Genomic DNA, 6,266 nt, shown 5'->3' with positions numbered 1-6,266 from the left:
ACAGTGATTATACAGTGGAAGTGAGAAATAGATTTAAGGGCCTAGATCTGATAGATAGAGTGCCTGATGAACTATGGAATGAGGTTCGTGACATTGTACAGGAGACAGGGATAAAGACCATCCCCATGGAAAAGAAATGCAAAAAAGCAAAATGGCTGTCTGGGCAGTCCTTACAAATAGCTGTGGAAGAAGAGAAGCCAAAAGCAAAGGAGAAAAGTAAAGATACAAGCATCTGAATGCAGAGTTCCAAAGAATAGCAAGAAGAGATAAGAAAGCCTTCCTGTATGATCAATGCAAAGAAATAGAGGAAAACAACTGAATGGGAAAGACTAGAGATCTCTTCAAGAAAATCAGAGATACCAAAGGAACATTTCATGCAAAGATGGGCTCGATAAAGGACAGAAATGGTATGGACCTAACAGAAGCAGAAGATATTAAGAAGAAATGGCAAGAATACACAGAAGAACTGTACAAAAAAGATCTTCACGACCCAGATAATCACGATGGTGTGATCACTGACCTAGAGCCAGACATCCTGGAATGTGAAGTCAAGTGGGCCTTAGAAAGCATCACTATGAACAAAGCTAGTGTAGATGATGGAATTCCAGTTGAGCTATTCCAAATCCTGAAAGATGATGCTGTGAAAGTGCTGCACTCAATATGCCAGCAAATTTGGAAAAGTCAGCAGTGGCCACAGGACTGGTAAGGTCAGTTTTCATTCCAATCCCAAAGAAAGGCAATGCCAAAGAATGCTCAAACTACCACACAATTGTCCTCATCTCACACGCTAGTAAAGTAATGCTCAAAATTCTCCAAGCCAGGCTTCAACAATATGTGAACCGTGAACTTCCAGCTGTTCAAGCTGGTTTTAGAAAAGGCAGAGGAACCAGAGATCAAATTGCCAACATCCACTGGATCATGAAAAAAGCAAGAGAGTTCCAGAAAAACATCTATTTCTGCTTTATTTACTATGCTAAAGCCTTTGACTGTGTGGATCACAATAAACTGTGGAAAATTCTTCAAGAGATGGGAATACCAGACCACCTGATCTGCTCTTGAGAAATCTGTATGCAGGTTAGGAAGCAACAGTTAGAACTGGACATGGAACAACAGACTGGTTCCAAATAGGAAAAGGAGTACGTCAAGGCTGTATATTGTCACCCTGCTTGTTTAACTTATATGCAGAGTACATAATGAGAAATGCTGGACTGGAAGAAACACAAGCTGGAATCAAGATTGCCAGGAGAAATATCAATAACCTCAGATGACAGCACCCTTATGGCAGAAAGTGAAGAGAAACTAAAAAGCCTCTTGATGAAAGTGAAAGTGGAGAGTGAAAAAGTTGGCTTAAAGCTCAACATTCAGAAAACGAAGATCATGGCATCCAGTCCCATCACTTCATGGGAAATAGACGGGGAAACAGTGGAAACAGTGTCACACATTATTTTTCTGGGCTCCAAAATCACTTCAGATGGTGACTGCAGCCATGAAATTAAAAGACGCTTACTCCTTGGAAGGAAAGTTATAACCAACCTAGATAGCATATTCAAAAGCAGAGACATTACTTTGCCAACAAAGGTTCGTCTAGTCAAGGCTATGGTTTTTCCTGTGGTCATGTATCGATGTGACAGTTGGATTGTGAAGAACGCTGAGCGCTGAAGAATTGATGCTTTTGAACTGTGGTGTTGGAGAAGACTCTTGAGAGTCCCTTGGACTGCAAGGAGATCCCACCAGTCCATTCTGAAGGAGATCAGCCCTGGGATTTCTTTGGAAGGAATGATGCTAAAGCTGAAACTCCAGTACTTTGGCCACCTCATGCGAAGAGTTGACTCATTGGAAAAGACTCTGATGCTGGGAGGGATTGGTGGCAGGAGGAGAAGGGGACGACAGAGGATGAGATGGCTGGATGGCATCACTGACTCGATGAACGTGGGTCTTAGTCAATTCTAGGAGTTGGTGACGGACAGGGAGACCTGTCGTACTGCGATTCATGGGGTCTCAAAGAGTTGGACACAACTGAGCGACTGCTCTGATCTGATCTGATTGGTAATATTGTTTTCAATACTGTAGAATCCTCTAATTAACTCATGACTCTGTTTCTCCTAAAAAGTTCTGCTAACGGAAAAGGAAAGCAAATTTTTTCTGCCTGAATTTGGAGCTTAACTCAAACCTCCTGTCCTTAGTTCCATTCATTCATAACCAGGGCACTTGTAAAAAGTCTCATGTTTTACCTTTTACAAATTGTGTTAATTGAATCTACTAATCATTAAATGTGTGCTTTTTTTTTTTTTGCATTGATAAATGAATTCCATCTCACTTATTAAATATACCATTTTATTTCCTCCAAATGCTTAAGTAAACACAATCCAGAAAAACTAATCATGCTTATCATGTGTCCTATAGCTTTATTCCCAAGGATTTCTACATGTCTTGTTTGAAAAGCAAGAACCTCCACCATACAGTACACTCGTATCCATATAGCATTAATGCCCCACATCTGTCACATGGCACCTCACTGGCTTCATATTCTGACATTTTCCATCTTCTCTTTTACTTTACAGTTGTGTCAAATTGCCTGCACATTGCTAACTTTATTCTTTTTCTTGCTCTATGTCTTTACTCCTGCTATTCCTGATGAAAGCACAACTCACCCTGGAATTGATCTGTCCTTTAAGATGAGGTGACTGTTCATAACTCAAGAAGCCACCTTTCCATTCCTATATGGCTTTGCTAATATGTATTTATATTTATTGACTATATGGCATTATTATTCATATATAACTTAGAAGTGGCTATATACAATTATCAAGAAGTATAAAGGTATATTAGTTTTAAAGGTCTGACATAACAAATTATTGATACCATAAACTTGATACTTAAAACAACAGAAATATATTTTCTCACAGTTCTGGAGGCTGCCTCTGGAGACTTGAACAGAGAATTCTGCCTTGTCTCTTTCAGACTCTAGTGTTCTTTGATTGCAACTACATAACTAATTTCTTCCCTCATCTTCATATGTCTTTATCCTTTGCATGTGGCTCTTCTCAGTGTCTTTTTCTTAAGTATATATTTTAATTGGAGGATAATTGCTTTACAATATTGTGTTGGTTTCTGCCATACATTAACATGAACCAGCCATAGGTATATATATGTCCACTCTGTCTTGAACCTCCTTTTCACCTCCTAGTTAATCCTGCTCCCCTGCATTGCTACAGAACACTAGATTTGAACTTACTGTGTCTTACAGCAAATTCCCACTAGCTATCTACTTTTACATATGGTAATGTGTATGTTCGGAGAAGGCAATGGCACCCCACTCCAGTACTCTTGCCTGGAAAATCCCATGGACGGAGGGGCCTTTTGGGCTGCAGTCCATAGCGTCGCTAGGAGTCAGACACGACTGAGTGACTTCACTTTCACTTTTCACTTTCATGCATTGGAGTAGGAAACGGCAACCCACTCCAGTGTTCTTGCCTGGAGAATCCCAGGGACGGGGGAGCCTGGTGGGCTGCAGCCTATGGGGTAGCACAGAGTCGGACACGACTGAAGCGACTTAGCAGCAGCAATGTGTATGTTTCAATGCTTCTCTTTCAATTTGTCCCATCCCCTCCTTCCCCTTCTGTGTCTACAAGTATGTTCTTTATGTTTGCATCTCCATTGCTGCCCTGCAAATAGGTTCATCAGTATCATTTTTCCAGATTCCATATTTATGTACTAATATACAATATTTGTTTTTCTCTTTCTGATATATTTCACTCTGTATAATAGGTTCTAGGTTCATCTACCTCATTAGAGTTGATGCAAATGTGTTTCCTTTTATGGCTAAGTAGTATTCCACTGTATATATGTACCACAACACCTTTATCCATTCATCTGTGGATGGATATCTAGGTTGTTTCCATGTCCTAGCTATTGTAAACAGTGTTGCAATGAACATTGGGATAGATATCTGTGTCTTTTACTGATATTTATGATTGGACTTTGGGTCTACTTGTGTAACCCAGAATGATCTCATATCAATACTCTTAACTACATCTACAGAGATCCTTGACCAGGGTTCTAAGGTTTAGGACATGAACACATTGTTTTAAGACTACCATTCAACTTACTGTAGGAGAGACGATGACTAGATCTTTTATAGTTAATATGGTTCTTGAAAGGTTATAGGATATTTTTAATATACTGCAGACAAAAATCATGAAAAGACAAATATCATGAAAAGACAAATATCACTAAAAGTACATTGGCTTGGCTCATGGCCAATTATAATAAAAATAAACCTCAATATAAAATATTTAAATATTTAAATGTCAGAATAATGGAAATTAGTGCTCCAAAAGAAGGTTTAGAAATAAATATTTTATGTGATTAACTCAATAAGGAATAATGATGGTGAAATTTGACTTCAGAGGAAGGGATGGTTTTCAAACATGTATTCTCCCTTCAAGAATTGACTTTTAGCATTCATACACTGTGCCATAATTTATCTTTTCACTCAAAGATGGTGTAAAGAAGTCATGAATCTTAATCAGAGGTTGTTCCATCTCCTCGATAGTCACTTTTATGGCCCGGAAAAACACTTACCATTGTAAGAGCCTGGTAAGAAAGGGAACTGACTCCTGTGTTTGGATTGTCTTCGAATAGTCCTCAGCTTAGTCCCTTGATTAGATTTTTCAAATGGGATGTGCAGAAAAGGGAGCGATAGGAAAGGTCTCAAATGAATGATTTTGTTGAGTTTTTGAGTCAAGAGAAAAGGGAGATCTCCAGAGAGGGAGTCAATAATTAGCTTTTGAGGCTTTACTGGTGGCTCAGATAGTAAAGAATCTGCCTGCAATGCAGGAGACCCAGGTTCAGTCTCTGGGTTGGCAAGATCCTTTGGAGAAGGGCATGGCAACCCACCCAAGGATCCTTACCTGGAGAATTCCATCGACAGAGGAGCCTAGTGTACTAAAGTTCATGGGGTCGCAAAGAGTCAAACACAACTGAGTGATTAACACTTTCTGAAACTGCAAGATTTGGTAGACTTCACACTTTGATCAGAAAAACCATGTTTGCTATTGTTTAACTCACAGTGAGTTTTGAAAGTCTCAGAAAGTGTAACAAATAGAACTTGGATAAGGGGCAGGGAAGGGATGAGGCAAAAGTCACGAACATAGTTCAAAATCAAGGTGGATATTCTAAAATACAGAGCATATAAAATGACCACAGGGTGATATCAGGAGAAAAATCAGAAATGAAGCAATGTAAGTTAACACAGTTTCACTTAAAACTTAGAACTTTAACTTGCAGAGTCTATATGTATCAAATAAAATTAACCTGCTATACATAAAATAAGAACATAGAGAACCAATGGAGATAGACTGATAGCAAGAAAGAGTAATAAAAGAAAGATGTGGTTCTGTTGGGAATAACTGCTCTAATTCCCTCCCACTCATTTCAGTAGTAAAGAAAAAAACTGACTTCCTTAGCACCATCTGAATCTGCTAATTAGCAACATAATTCTGGCCTGATGTTCATTGTCTCAGTAATGGCTTTCCTACATTAACTCTCAGTATAGGAAGCAAGCAAGTAAGCATGAGGTATGGAAACATCTTAAGCAATTTCTAAAGTTTTAGGATATCTGGACTGAAAGTATACTGCTATTCGTGAATTAAAAAGAAAGTCAAGCATAAGAAAATATCTTCAGTCAACAGACAGAGAATATAGAGAAAGGTAAAAGAGGTAATAAGAGAGTGAATGATTCTGTTTATAGACTTGACTAGCATGCAATTATGGGACCTGTTTCCAGTGTGTTCTCTGTAACAATAATTGCTGTGTACCACATAAGGATCTGTTTTAATAAATGGGATCTCCTCAGGAGGCAGAATAATGACAGCATGGAACGGCAGCATAATTTAGCATGGTGAGTGCTAGATGTGGACACCATTAGCTGCAGCATTTCTATGGCACACACTATTTAGAACAACTGCTCAGCTTGGATAAGCAGTGCAAAAGGTAAATGGAGTGGCAGCTTGTTGTGTCATGGGTCCAACTGAGCTAATTAATTAGTCTGCACTTCTGCATTAGCAGTGTCTCAGCAGAGTGCTATGGAGATGGGAAGACAGAAAGAGCTTGCTCTTGAAGGAAACATACATCCAGACAATGGACCACACACTGAGTACTGCTGAATGGCAAAAAGATAATTGGAATTTTCTTTAAAAAAAAAAGCAAACGTAAAGGGACCTGTCCATGTCACAGCTATTTTGATATAATGTATGTTGGTTATC

This window comes from Bison bison, unplaced genomic scaffold, assembly GCF_000754665.1.
Source record: "Bison bison bison isolate TAMUID 2011002044 unplaced genomic scaffold, Bison_UMD1.0 scf7180017864098, whole genome shotgun sequence".
Classification (NCBI taxonomy): Eukaryota; Metazoa; Chordata; class Mammalia; order Artiodactyla; family Bovidae; genus Bison; species Bison bison.
Note: the sequence above shows the minus strand (reverse complement) of the source record.